The 14,663-nt window shown below is 43.5% G+C and overlaps 1 protein-coding gene across 1 annotated transcript in view; it reads right to left on the bottom strand.

The window, feature by feature from the left end:
• The window catches only part of yipf5 (Yip1 domain family, member 5), a 40,024-nt gene extending 26,802 nt beyond the window's left edge, over positions 1-13,222 (bottom strand). The window contains exon 1 of the mRNA XM_056284603.1: positions 13,147-13,222. The gene's annotated coding sequence lies outside the window, so the exon portion shown is untranslated. The remainder of the gene's footprint in view (positions 1-13,146) is intronic.
• Between the last annotated feature and the right edge of the window lie 1,441 nt (positions 13,223-14,663).

Genomic DNA, 14,663 nt, shown 5'->3' with positions numbered 1-14,663 from the left:
GAGTTTGCATGTTCTCCCCGTGTCTGCGGTGGGGTTTTCTCTGGGTGCTCCGGTTTCCTCCACCACCAAAAAAGACATGCATATTAGGATTTATACTCCTGTCGGTGCCCCTGAGCAAGGCATGGTAAGACGAACTGGAATTGGGTCCCGGGCACTGCACAGTGGCTGCCCACTGCTCCTAGCTACACAGCTAGGGTGGGTTAAACGGGGAGCGTAATTGCCCTACGGGGATCAATAAAATATATTAAAATTTTAAAAAATAAAAAAAATACTTCACACTATTCAAAAGCTTTTTGTTATGAGCTTTTACGGCATCTCCTACGACTATTTAAACATGCCAGTAGATCTGTGACTCTTATTGGTAGTATTATCTTCATCCAGTCTGCGATGTTCATCGCCTCCACCCCACGGGACCAGGATAGGTTGGATGACCCATCCCCAATAGAGAACAGTGTTGCTTATATAATCGAAATGCTTCCTGAACCCCTGAGACCGTTAAATTGCAGCGGCACAGAGCGGCAGGAGCTGACAGTCAACAAGCGCCTCTCCATTTAATCCCCAACAGGCCCACTTACACCTACTCAAAGGAAAGTACAGTCAGATGCTAGATGAAATAAACGTAGGTATAGAGACGTGGCTCATCCTGAGTTTGTCAGACTTAATTTGAGGTGGGACAAAGTTTGCAAACAGCCTTACAGCCATATCGCCATACCAGTTTATATAGTATTCTTCAGCATGATTAATAACTACATCTGCTTTAGGGGGAGCCGCACAAGCTGCCCGCAGAGGAATATCTACGTTTTAGAGGTGTTACAAAAAAAAATGAAAACAATCAAATTCTCTCATTTAGGGAAATTAAGTTGGAATTAAATGTACAATGAAGGGCCTCTCAAACATTTTCAACCTGGTACCCAAACGCCTCTTTTGTCAGATATGTAAGTTCCCATTAGACTCAACGCTATACGTCTGCTGGTCCCTGGCTCATGATTTAAGGAGAAAAAAATAAAAAAGGCCTTGCCGATAACTAATGGAGGGAGAGGATAAAAAATTATTCAACAGGAGACTCTCAGGGGTTCCCTGCAAGCACAAAAGTAGTCTCCTTCATCAGGAGGCAGAGGAGCAAATTAATCACACTGTCTGTGCAAGAGAAACAGTAGAGTGGGCCTGATTAGAGGGACGGGGGAGAAGTGTGTGCGTGTGTGTGTGTGTGTGTAAAATTGTCAGCATGAGTGCATGCATGTGTGTTTGAATAAATTTGCCAGCATGTGTGTGTGTGTTTGAGTAAATTTGTCAGCATATGTGTAAGTGTGTGTGTGTGAGTAAATTTGTCAGCATGAGAGAATGTATGTGTGTGTTTGAGTAAATTTGTCAGCGTGTGTGTGTGTGTGTGTGTGTGTGTGTGCATGTGTGTATCATTCTGTCATTCATTAAGGTGACTAAGGTGGAGCTACTCCACTGCCACGTGCTGTGGTTGGATGTCTTTGATGATGTGATGTAGTGTAAAATAATGGACTGATGGTCCCTGCCGGGGGGGGGGGGGGCTTGAGAGATCGCAAGTGAGAGAGGGAGAGGTAGATAAGCACAGATGAGGATGAGGATTTGATCTTTTCAAAGTGTACAGAAAGGTAGAGGGAAAAATAAATGCTGCAGTCTTCCTTAAAAGGCATTTTTCTGTCCCAAATGTTGAAACAAGACATAAGCCCACCACATGTAGGTGGAAAAAACAAAAAACAAAAAAACAACAACAGGTAAATAAAATGTTTTTTCAAGTAGTCTTTAGCAAAAATGTAAAAGGCAAATTACATAACCGGTAAGGACTGAACCAATTCCAGTCAGCTTTTACTGTTTGCACATACAACGGCATATATATGAGCAGCACGGTGGCCCAGTGGTTAGCACTGTTGCCTCACAGCAAGAAAATTCTGGGTTCAAACCCCAGGCCCTCCTCAGTCCTTTCTGTGAGGCATTTGCATGTTCTCCCCGTGTCTGCGTGGTTTTTCTTTCGGGTGCTCCAGTTTCCTCCCACCATCAAAAAGACATGCATGTTAGGATTAATACTCCTGCCTGCACCCTTGAGCAAGGCAATGGAAAGAAGAACTGGAGTTGGTCCCTGGGTGCCGCAGCTGCCCACTGCTCCTATGCAATAGGATGGGTTAAATGCAGAGAACACATTGTAACTAAACAACTGTACAATGACAAAATAAAGTGGTCCTCTTCTTTTTTCTTCTACAAACAATATGGCTTGGTTAGATGCTAACATAAAAAAAAAGACAAGGAGCCAACAGCAAGATCCCAAAAAGTAGGCTCGAGTGTTTTACAGATGGCAAATCTCTTATCTCTTAATTTTCCTTCTCATCTCATCTCATCATCAGCTGATTCTCCGGGGTTGGGTCGCGATGGTAGCAAGCTAAGTAGGGCACTCCAAATGTCCCTCTCCCCAGCAACACCCTCCAGCTCCTCCTGGGGGATCCCAAGACTTTTCCAGGCCAGATTGGCCAGGTAGTCCCTTCAGCAAGACCTGGGTTTACCGTGGGGTCTCCTCCCAGTTGGACGTGCCCGGTAAACCTCCAAAGGAAGGCGCCATGGAGTCATCCTAATCAGATGCCCGAACCACCTCAACTGGCTCCTTCTGACGCAAAGGAGCCACGGCTTTACTTCGAGTTCCCTCCAGATGTCCAAGCTCCTCACCCTATCTCTAAGGCTGAGCCAAGACACCCTACAGAGGAAACTATTTTCAGCCGCTTGTATCCATGATCTCACCCTTTCAGTCACTACCCAAAGCTGATGACCACAGGTGAGGGTTAGAATGAAGATTGACGCTCAGCTCCCTCTTCACCACAGTGGTTCAGTACAACGTCTGCATTACTGTTGATGCTGGACCAATCCGCGTGTCAATCTCCTTCTCCATCCTACCCTCACTCGTGAACATGACTCCAAGATACTTGAACGTCTTCACTTGAGGCAACAACTCATCCCCACCCCTTAGGGAGCAATCCACTATTTTTCCGGTAGAGAACCATGGCCTCAGACTTGGAGGTGCTGACTCTCATCCCGGCCATTCACACTCAGCTGCAAACCACCCCAGTGCGTGCTGGAGGTCATGTTCTGGTGAAGCCAACAAAACCACATCATCTGCGAAGAGCAGAGATGCAATTCTGAGGTTCCTAAAACAGACACACTCCTCACCTTGACTGCGCCTTGAGATCCTGTCCATGAATATCACAAACAGAATTGGAGAAAAGGGACAACCTTGGAGGAGTCCGACACCCATCGAAAACGTGTTTGATTTTGTGCCAAGAATGCAGACACAGCTCTCACTTTTGATATATAAGGACCGGATGGCTTTTAGCAACTGCCCCATACTCCCGCATTACCTCCCACAGAGGTACACAGCCGTAAGCCTTCTCCAAGTCCACAAAACACATGTAGACTGGCTGGTCAAACTCCCATGCCTTGCTCAGCACTTCTATGAGGGTAAAGACTTTGTCCATTGTTCCACAGCCAGGACAGAATCTGCGTTGTTCCTCCTGGATCCAAGGTTCAACAATTGGTTGGCACCTCCTTTCCAGCACCCTAGAGTAGACTTTCCCAGGGAGGCTGAGTAGTGTGATGCCCTGATAATTGGAGCTCTTAATTTTCCTTCTAACCCGAAAAAAATGTGTCCTAAATTGATCTAGGCTTGTGCTGCTCCCTTCTCCTAAGGAGGTGTTGGTGGATTATGTAACAGTAACAATGGACTGAATGAAAGAAATAATAAAAGGGAGGAAGACAGTTTTGGTTCACATCTGCCGAAATGATCTGAACTAAACAAAATGTCCAAAAACTGCACATGAATCCAGATGGTGTAGGTGTGGAAACAGCCCACATTGTTCTTAAGACTCCCAAGTGTGTCAAAGCCTTTGGGCTAGAATACAACTGATACAATCTGCTGGAAGTTTATAAAGCAGTTTTATTCATTTATTTATTTTTTTAGAAATTATGACATGGTTTCTTTCTGGCTCTTGAAATAATGTGCAGGCGCAACTCCAAAGTGTGATAATGGGGTAAATAAATGAATAGATAAATAATCTAATGTCGTTAACAAGTCCTTCGCGTCTGTAAGCTGACAGATCGTTTCTCTCTTTCAGGATGAACATAAATCAATTTGGTACACCAAACACGAAAAGTGAACAGCGAATATCTGAGACTAATCACAACTCAGAATAAATCCTCCTCACTCTTCTATTCCCTTCCTCCCACCCTATACTTTTAATCTTCTTTATGCTTGAGGAGCATGACTCCCCCCCTTAATCCACTTAACAGAAAATCAAAATGCAACAGAGGGCAACTGAATTCAGGTTAATGTATTGCCATATACTGTCATGATTGCCTTCTTTTGTTAAGCCTCATATGTGATCCTGCGTTCAATGCCTGGGTGGATGACTGGATTAAAGGCAGGGAATTTTTTCTATGGCACTATCCCTTGTCCCTACCTACTTAATGTATCCTAATTTATGTTTTCTCTATTCTTCCTTCCCCACTCTTATAATTCTTTTCTTCTCATAGGCTCTCTTAGTCCCTATCCCTCTTTTCGAAGACATAATAGCGATGCACACACACACACACACGCACGCACACAACTTGGCTTTAAATGCAATGCAACCCACACATTTTCCTCGCACATTTATCAGCAGCCATGTCATGAGGCAGCAACTGGCACGAGTGATGAATTACAAAGCATCTGGTATGCATAAAACTCTCTCACCCAAGTGGTCTTGAATCCGTGACAGTTTCCCGAGCCCTAAAAATCAAAATCAGTGATTTAGGGATCAGTGAGTGTCCTGGGAAAAAAAAAAAAATTACACAACGCAAGTCTTACTCTGCAATATTAGGGTGTTTTCACGTGTGACGTTCTGTAGAAAGTCTAGATTCATTGGTCACACAATTGCATTTTTATTGGGCCGAATTGTTTCACATTGTTCACCATACACAATGTCTGGTTAAGATCCTAACCAATATGGGCAAATTAGGCCATGAGCACATCACATTGTTGGCTCTCAGCTGGATGATCTGGCTGCTTTAACCTCCTAACAAGCTACAGAGGAGAGCGACTTTGAGACATAGATCACAGGATTCATCCTCATGAGTTGTGGGCTGAAATGAACAAAGTGGATTTAAATTGCCAGCGATGCTCTTTCTTGCCTTATAATTCTTGTTCTTCCCATTTTGGATTGCTTAAGCAATAAAAGCATCCTACCAAAGTACATTGCATCATATTACCCTTTCCTTATTTCAGTTCAGACTTTCTTAAAAATTGCTTTCACGCCATGAATGGTTGCGTCAGCCCTGGTCGCAGATCCTTGGGGGGGGGATCGGAGGGGACGTGTCCCCAACAACTTTTGTGGAAAAAAATGAAGTTTGCTCCCCCCATGTGTCCTGCTCAGTGGTCTGAACCTTTACATACTAAACAAAGTGGGAATTTGGGAAATGAAGTTGATGATTTACTTCATCCCGATACCTTTGCTTACTATTGGACTACGTTTCCCAGACTACATCAGAGTTGTGTGTTCAGTGAGTGAGACTAGTGGCTGGTGTGACTGGTGCAGAGGGGAACTGTCAGGGCCCAAGATAGTCTAAAAAATAATATCTAAAAAGTCATCAGTTCTAATTATATTTTATGAACTCATTGACAATCAGCATCTAAACAAAATATTTCTGAGGGAAGAAACCCTTCAATTTCGAATTTCCCCTCAGGCATTAATAAAGTATTTCTGATTCTGATTAAAAGCTGCCTATTCAATTTGTGTTTAAATGTGAAGAGTTAGCTAATAATAATAATAATAAGGTCCATAGAAGTTCAACCCCTCCTCCATGTGGCATGGACCGGGCAACGCAAGTATGGCAAGCCAGCAATACAAGCGGCCAAAGGGGCTCTGACAAAAACAAAAGCCCCGAGGCTCTAAAGTACCGGGTTGGCATCTGGTGGGGGTTAGCCTGCCTCATGGGCAGGAGAGGCTCTTTAACTTCGGTCGGTAACTCTCCTAGAGCTGGTATCTCGAAAAAATACTGGTGGTTGTGCAACCTAAAATTCACTAAAACTTTTATTATGGAAACTTGTATTACCAGGTATTCATACCGCATGGGTCGTCGCGCGGGTTACTTAGGACTGCGATCTTCAGTGAGGAACCAGGCTGAGATCGAAAAGTGTGCTACTGGAACAAACTCTACCCAAAAGGCACCTGAGGATCACCACACCGAGGACATTCCTCAAAGAGGCCCTCATGTTGCACCATCTCAAAATCCCACTAAAGCCAGTTGACAAAAATGGTCTAGGGAAAAGTACGAAGAAGTCATGGAAGCCTTCTACACTGCTCCCTTCAACCCAAAAACATCGGTAATTCAAAGCACCTATGACATCTGGCATGCCAATAACCCCACAAACAGGCTAAATCTAGACGCCAACAAACTTGCAAATGTTCGCCATGATATCGTCAATAAGAAAAGACTAACCGAAATGGAGCTGCAAGCCATCCAAGCTGGAGTAAAGCAGAGAGATGAGAATGTAAAACCTGATGAGAGGGATACAAATGCAGATCCAGAGGAGCAACATTAAGATAAGAATCACAAAAATGAGAGAACTGATAAACCAGGTGACCAAAAACCACCGAACAAAGATGAACAAGATGATAAAGTGAGCGCAATGAAAGAAAGCATCCTTAGGAAATACGAAATAGCCAAAGAAACCCCAATACTCCAGAGACCACCAATTCCAAAGATAAAAAGTGATCAGCACTCAAACTCAGCCATAGAAACAGCAAACAAAGCCATTAACCAGATAAAAGACAAACTCCCAGAAGTGCTGTCCCTCACAGACATTAACCACCTTGTCTATGCAACTGCCTCTGCCATCACTGAATCACTGGGCATCAAACAAAAGAGGAAGAACAGACCAAGAGAAAATAACCAACCAAAATGGAAAAAGAAAATTGAAAGTTAAATATGCAAAATTAGGGGAGAAATATCTACACTAAATGAGATTAAAAATGATAAACCAGTCAAAGAAAAACGAAAAAGAGCACTAATCAGGAAATACAACATTAACAGAAAGAGCAAATACTAACAGCCATTGAAACTCAGTGGACACGAACATTACGTTCACGAGGGAGGACGTAAAGAACAAAAGTTGGCCCTTCTTGGACTGTGACGTCCACATTGGGGAAGACAGGCGCCTCCACATTGGGGTTTACAGGAAACCTACACACACAGACCAATATCTACTTTTCAACTCACACCACCCTCTGGAACACAAACTGAGCGTCATCAGAAATTTGAAACACAGAGCTGAGAATGTGCCCAGCAGCACTCAGGCCCAACGAGAAGAACACAAACACCTGAGGGGAGCTTTAAAAACCTGCGGCTACCCCAGTTGGACTTTTGTGAAAACTGCAACACGTTCCAAGAAGACCAACCAGGTGAGCGACGAGGAGAAAAGGAACAGAAGGAATAGCATGGTCATCCCGTATGTTTCTGGGGTCTCCGAGAAACTCAGGAGAATTTTCAACAAACACCGCATCCCGGTATACTTCAAACCCAGCAACACACTCTGACAAAGACTGGTTCATCTCAAAGACCGTGTACCACACACCCAAAAAAGCAATCTGGTGTATGCTGCACAATGCAATGAGGATTGCGCTGACCTATACATAGGAGAAACCAAACAACCACTACACAAACGGATGGCCCAACACAGAAGGCCAAACTCCTCAGGACAAGACTCAGCAGTCTATCTACACCTAAAGGAGAAGACACACTCCTTTGAGGACAGCAACGTACACATTTTGGAGAGAGAAGATAGATGGTTTGAAAGAGGGGTGAAGGAAGCCATCTATGCAAAACTGGAAAAACCATCCCTCAACAGAGGAGGAGGTCTGCGACACAACCTATCTCCCACTTACAATGCCGTCCTTTCATCTCTACCCAGGAGACTCGAGAAGCCTAGCCTCCAAGAACAACAGTCGGTCACTAACGGCTCCAACGACTCTCATGACCACTGAATAATGAAGTCGAAACTAACACCCCCAACGACCGTCGCTGCTAAACAAATGCAAATCAATAGCTCCGATGGCGACGGGCGCGGCTGGACATCGGAGCATAGGAGAGCCACGCACATCAATAGCTCCGATAAGGACGGGCGCGGCTGGACATCGGTACACAAAAGAGCCACTCATATCTATGGCTCTGTTAGCGACGGGCGTTGGTAAACCTCGAGACACAAAGAGCCATGGACATCTGTAGCTCTGACAACGACTCCAAAGAGGATAAATTCTGAGTCTCATCACCAGCCAGTCAGACTAGCTTCGTCTAGTCAGAAAGGCACGAACTGAGGAAGCCTCTTGGATGAGAGGCGAAACGTCTTCACGGATATATACCAAGTCCAGTTGCACTGAATTCAACTCCTTTGGACAGCCATTGAAAAATTGAAACAACAACTACAAGCAAAAGCCCAACGAGTGAAAAGGTTCGATAAGAGACAAACGTTCTTCCACCAAAACAAAACTGACAAAGAAAACACAAAGAAATTCTATAGAGAACTAGGGAAAAGGTCTGTTGATTTCAAAGAGCCCCCTAAAATTGACGAAGTAGAGCTTCTAGAGCAACATCTGGGAAAAACAAAATAATTAATAAAAAAAAAATGCTGAATGAATCAGCCAAATAGAAACAGAGAACATCCAAACCAACCAACAAGAATGGCCACAAATAACCCTAGAAGAAACAAAAACAGCAATACAGAAGTCCAGTAACCGGAAAGCCCCTGGTAATGACAGGATAGTGAACTTCTGGATCAAGAACTTACCATCTTTACACCAAGATCTGACAAAAGCCTACAATGGATGCATCAGCAACCCAGAAACCTGCCCTGAATGGCTCACAACTGTGATATGTGATCAATTCCAGGAAACCATTGACCATATCGTGGCAGGGCGCCCTGAGCTGGCCAAAACTGAATAACTACAAGTACACAACAAGGCCACCACATACCTGCACTGGAACATCTGCAAAGAATTCAGCATCAACACAAAAGAAAAATGGTACGAGCACGAGCCCCAAACAGTAACAGAAAAACATGACATCACAATCTTATGGGACATGCCAATACAGACAGATCGTGAGATAAAGGCCAGCAGACCAGACATCGTCATCAAGAACAAAAAAGAAAAAAGCTGCCTACTCATCGACATGTCCATCCTGACTGAAAGGAGCACCTCAGTAAAAGTAACTGAGAAACTGTTGAAATATAAAAACCTTGAAATCGAGATTGAACGAATGTGGGGAATGAAAACCACAACAATACCAGTAGTGATAGAAGCCCTGGGACTTGTAAAAAAAAGGGATGGAGAAATACACTCAACGGATCCCGGGTAACATCAGAATACAAGAACTACAGAAGATCGCACTACTTGGAACATCTCATAGCCTAAGAAAGGCACTATCCATCACATAGACTTCTACCTCATTCTAACCCTAGGCCCAAGGAATGGGCCAGGTAATATGTTGTATTATGGCATGATGTTAAAGGAAATTTGTATAATAATAATAATAATAATAACAAATTACAACAACAATGACAACAACAACAACGATATATTTTATTTATAGAGCACTTTTCAAGGTACGCAAAATACATTATGATATAATGAACATAAAAGCAACATAAAACACACAACATTAATCACACATTTAAAAATGTGCTTGCTTTTCTAACATATCATGCCCCAGAACTCTTCTTCAAATAAAATGTGCTCAACATGCAGATCTTTCTCTCTCCAAACGGCAAAATAGGCAGACTCCAGTTTGCACACACCAAGCTGAGTTTGCACCTGGTAGAAATACTGGTGGTTTCTATTTAGCTTCAGTTTTCCTTCACCATCCTTCTCCAAGTAAAATCCTGAAACATTATCCAACTTCTCACTTTTAGCACAGAATGGACATTTAATTTCAAGTACACTGACACCACAACAATCACAAGAAACTAGGCTGTCCGGGGAAGCGCCCAAGAATGGCACACTTGGATTTATAAAGAAACCTGTGTTGTGCACTATCACATTTTCATGAGATTTCTTATTTTTGTCTGTAAACATATCACGGACAAATTTCTCATGAGTACAATCCCAGGTAGTGGCTTTTGATGTAAATTTGTACGATTCAGGATAGCATACACTTTTTATCAAGTTCTGGGCTGGTTTATTTGGATAAGTGCAACATGCAGTTTTCATTTTAGATGCTGTAATTCGACCAGCACGAAACAGAAACCACAGTTTAGAACAGCGGTTGGGAACCTATGGCTCGCGAGCCATATATGGCTCTTCCGGTGACGGCATATGGCTCCCAGACAATTTTGAGTTGAAAAAAAAAAATCAGTTTGGAACTGATTTTAAAATACTTGTGATATTTCTTAATAATACTGTGTCATTTTAAAGTAAACAAAAATTAGTTTTGAAGATAAATTTCACGGGTCACGGGTCACCCGTGGGTCGGGTCAGGAATCAATGGCTCGCGAGCATGTCCGGGTCATTGTAAAGGTGAAGAAATCAATTTTATCAAATAGCCAACTAGTTTATCCGCTTCAACCCTTGTAAAGGAAAAGATGGCGAAAAGAAAAAAAGACGATGATTACCGTGCATTCCAGGCTGAGTGGACAGAGGAATTTGCATTTGTGGAGAGAGCAGGATCTGCGGTATGTCTAATATGCAATGATAAAATTGCATCGATGAAACGGTCAAATATAAAGCGGCACTTCGATACGCACCATGCTTCATTTGCATGGAAATATCCAGCGGGGGACAGCAGGAAAAGGGCATGCGAGGAGCTACAGCGGAGAGTGCAGACGAGTCAGCAGCAACTACGTGTGTGGACCAAGCAAGGTGACGGGAATTCCGCTAGCTTTGCGGGTGCTTTGGCAATAGTAAGGAATGGAAAGTCATTCACAGATGGCGAGTATGCCAAAACATTCATGCTTGATGTGGCCAATGAACTGTTTGATGACTTCCCAAATAAAGACAAGATAATCAAACGAATAAAAGACATGCCCCTGTCAGCAAGAACTGTGCACGATCGTAGCATCATGATGGCAAATCAAGTCGAGGAAACACAAATTGAGGACATAAATGCCGGGACATACTTTTCTCTTGCGTTAGATGAGTCAACAGACGTTAGCCATCTATCTCAGTGCAGTATAATTGCCAGGTATGCTGCAGGTGACACACTGCATGAGGAAAGCTTGGCTGTTTTGCCAATGAAAGGGACAACAAGAGGAGAGGATTTATTCACGTCTTTCATGGAGTTTGCTAAAGAAAAAAAACTACCGATGGATAAACTTATTTCTGTCTGTACTGATGGTGCACCCTGTATGTTGGGGAAGAACAAAGGATTTGTAGCGCTTCTCCGTGAACATGAAAAGAGAGCCATCCTAAGTTTTCATTGCATCCTGCACCAGGAGGCGCTTTGCGCTCAGACGTGTGGCCAGGAGCTTGGTGAGGTGATGTCGCTGGTCATTCGAGTGGTCAACTTTATTGTTGCCCGAGCTTTAAATGATCGCCAGTTTAAAGCTCTGTTAGAAGAAGCTGGGAATCATTATCCCGGTCTGCTTTTACACAGCAACGTGCGTTGGTTGTCAAGGGGGAAGGTGCTCAGCCGTTTTGCAGCTTGCCTGACTGAAATCTGGACTTTTCTTGAAATGAAAGGCGTCAAGCATCCTGAGCTAGACAACACTGACTGGCTCCTGCAGTTTCACTATCTCGTGGACATAACTGGCCATCTGACCCAGCTCAATGTGAAAATGCAAGGTATTGGAAATACAATCTCATTCCTTCAACAAGCAGTGTTTGCATTTGAAAGCAAGCTGGAAGTCTTTCTCAGGGACATTGAAACAGGTCGTCTTCTGCACTTTGAAAGACTGCAACAATTTAGAGATGCATGCTTAGCAAGTGACTCCACTCAACATCTGGATCTCCAGCAGCTAGCTGGCTTTACGTCCAATCTCCTGCAGTCATTCAAAGCACGTTTTGGAGAATTTCGTGTGCGCACTGGTCTTTTCAAGTTCATCACTCATCCACATGAGTGTGCAGTGGACAAAATCGACCTGACATGCATCCCCGGGGTCTCTATCAGAGACTCTGAGCTGGAAGTTGCTGACCTGAAGGCATCAGACATGTGGATGAGTAAGTTCAAGTCACTTAATGGAGAGTTGGAAAGTCTTGCGTGACAGCGAGCAGAGCTGGTGAGGGAACACAAGTGGACAGAAATGAAAAATCTTCAACCTGAAGACCAGCTGATTCTTAAAACTTGGAACGAGCTTCCTGTGACATACCACACAATGCAGCGTGTGAGTATTGCCGTATTGACCATGTTTGGCTCTACATATGCATGTGAGCAGTCATTCTCGCATATGAGGAACATTAAGACCAACCTACGCTCACGTTTAACTGATGGAAGCCTCAACGCCTGCATGAAGCTCAACCTCACCACGTATGAACCAGACTACAAGGCCATCAGCAAAACCATGCAGCACCAGAAGTCGCATTAAAAGTAAGATATATTTAATTTATTATACGTTAAAAATACTTTATGGCTCTCAATGAAATATATTTAGAAATATTTGGCTTTTATGGCTCTCCCAGTCAAAAAGGTTCCTGACCCCTGGTTTAGAAGAAGCTTGATCCCGTGTAGCGTCCTCAACTGCCTTTGCTTGCTCCTCTGACACTGAAATTTCTAAATTATTGCAAACAGACAATACATCACTGTAGTCCACCATGTGAACTGCTTCCTCGTTTCACAATTCACTCCACACCAGAGGAAAGTTTTCACTAATCGGTTTGGGAACAAAACAATCTGAATAAGGCTCAACCAGAGATAAAATAGCAGACTTTGAGCCAGTTGTGCTAAGAGCGTTGAATAATGATACCAATTCGTCACTGGATGGAGGTGGTGTTTTGCTTACTTTAGGGGTAGAAGTAGCACTTTCTTTTTCAAGTGACTGTACATGACCAGCACAGTCACTCTTAGCAGCTATTTTACTTTATATGTCTTTGCTGCAGTGAAGTCTATCTTTCGACATTCATTGTACTCCACCTTTGACATTGCAGTAGGTAACAGCCAATACGCCTTTACCTGTGTCAGTCTTTGAGTTCCTCAACTTCACTGTTGCTTCAATCAGGAACAACAAAGCAGCAACATGTGTGCACGTCTCCCCCAGGCCAGCCATACAGGTAGTGGGCTCCATGGATCCTACCCAACCTCTCAGCAATTATCCAGGGTTCCAGGGGGGGTTTCTCGTATTCGTTGGGAGTGGAGTACCTTAATAAGTAAATAAGGCTATTAGACTCGAAATCCTAAAAAATATTAGTCATTTAAATTCCCAGAATGTAAAGACCAGTTGATCTATGTCACGTTAGTAAGTTAATGTTAGCATCACCTACCTTGACTTTTACAACACACATGTCATTGATGAGCTGCTACTGTGCTTCTCTCACCCATCCACACACCATCTGGTTGTAGGCTTCCAAACCTTTAAAAGCTTTAATGTCTTCAGCTGTGTATGGGCTTGGTGCGAAAACTAGGTAGTTGACTATATCAGGATAGGAAACAGAAGGCAGAAGTGACGGGTCATCATTGATCCAAGAAGGATCCAGTTGATATGGATCTTCGCCCCCGATTAACCTTATTTTTTTCAAAATATAGCGCTCTTTCTTGCTGACTGAGTCCTTCAATATAAGTTTGAGCAGCTTCCACTCGTTTTGCTGTCGTTTTCCTTGATTTAGACTGTTACACTTCTAACTTGCATATTATGCCAAGTAGAACCGAATTAAATCATACGCACACCAAGAGCCACGTTTCACATTACTTCACTTTACTCCATATATATTCTTCCTCCCCGTTCCGCATCAAAGCGTGACGTAATGACGTAATCAATACACAAAACCCCCCCCCTTACTTGGATTAGAACTCTAATGTCTCCTTTACATAAACAACAGGTCATATCTGAATGTTAATAACATATTCTCTCACATAATAAACATTACTGCCCTCTAGCATTGTGTATTAATTTTCTCTATTACCGTACCCATGAACATATGCATTCTCCCATTGAATTCACTTCATAACAAAACCTGTGAATCTCTGGGGTATCTTTATTTCTCGGCGAGGTCTCTGTCTGTGCTGTCAGAGGTCGGCATGGGGATGACCCCTGACTGAGTGTCTATGGTGTGGACCTCTCTGTGTGTTCAAGTCCCTGGTTTTCATTCTCACTCAGTGTTGTCTGTGTTTCTTTTCCAGCAGGTGATGACGTCAGCTCAGCTGGTGTGTACCTTTTGACATGGGTTGTGTTTCTGAAGTACTGAGCTCCTATGGGTGACTCGACTACCACATTGTTACCGTTCTTACTGATTACCGTGTGTGGTGTCTGGTTGAAAGTTGTCGTGAACTTATCTGCCTTGTCCTGTTTCAAAAGGACTTCATCTCCCACTTGTACTTGGGATGGTTTGGCTCTACGTCGGTCGTCGGCGTATATTTTGGACTTCCCCTTTCGCTCTGCATCAGTGTCCCGTGCCTCCAGGTCACTCCTAGGTGTACTGATATCCGGCAGCTTTCCTCTCAGCTTTCTGTTGAACAAGAGTTCGGCTGGGCTC

The sequence above is a fragment of the Lampris incognitus genome, chromosome 8 (genome assembly GCF_029633865.1).
Source record: "Lampris incognitus isolate fLamInc1 chromosome 8, fLamInc1.hap2, whole genome shotgun sequence".
In the NCBI taxonomy this organism is placed as follows: Eukaryota; Metazoa; Chordata; class Actinopteri; order Lampriformes; family Lampridae; genus Lampris; species Lampris incognitus.
Note: the sequence above shows the minus strand (reverse complement) of the source record. Positions and strands in the feature narration are given on the sequence as shown.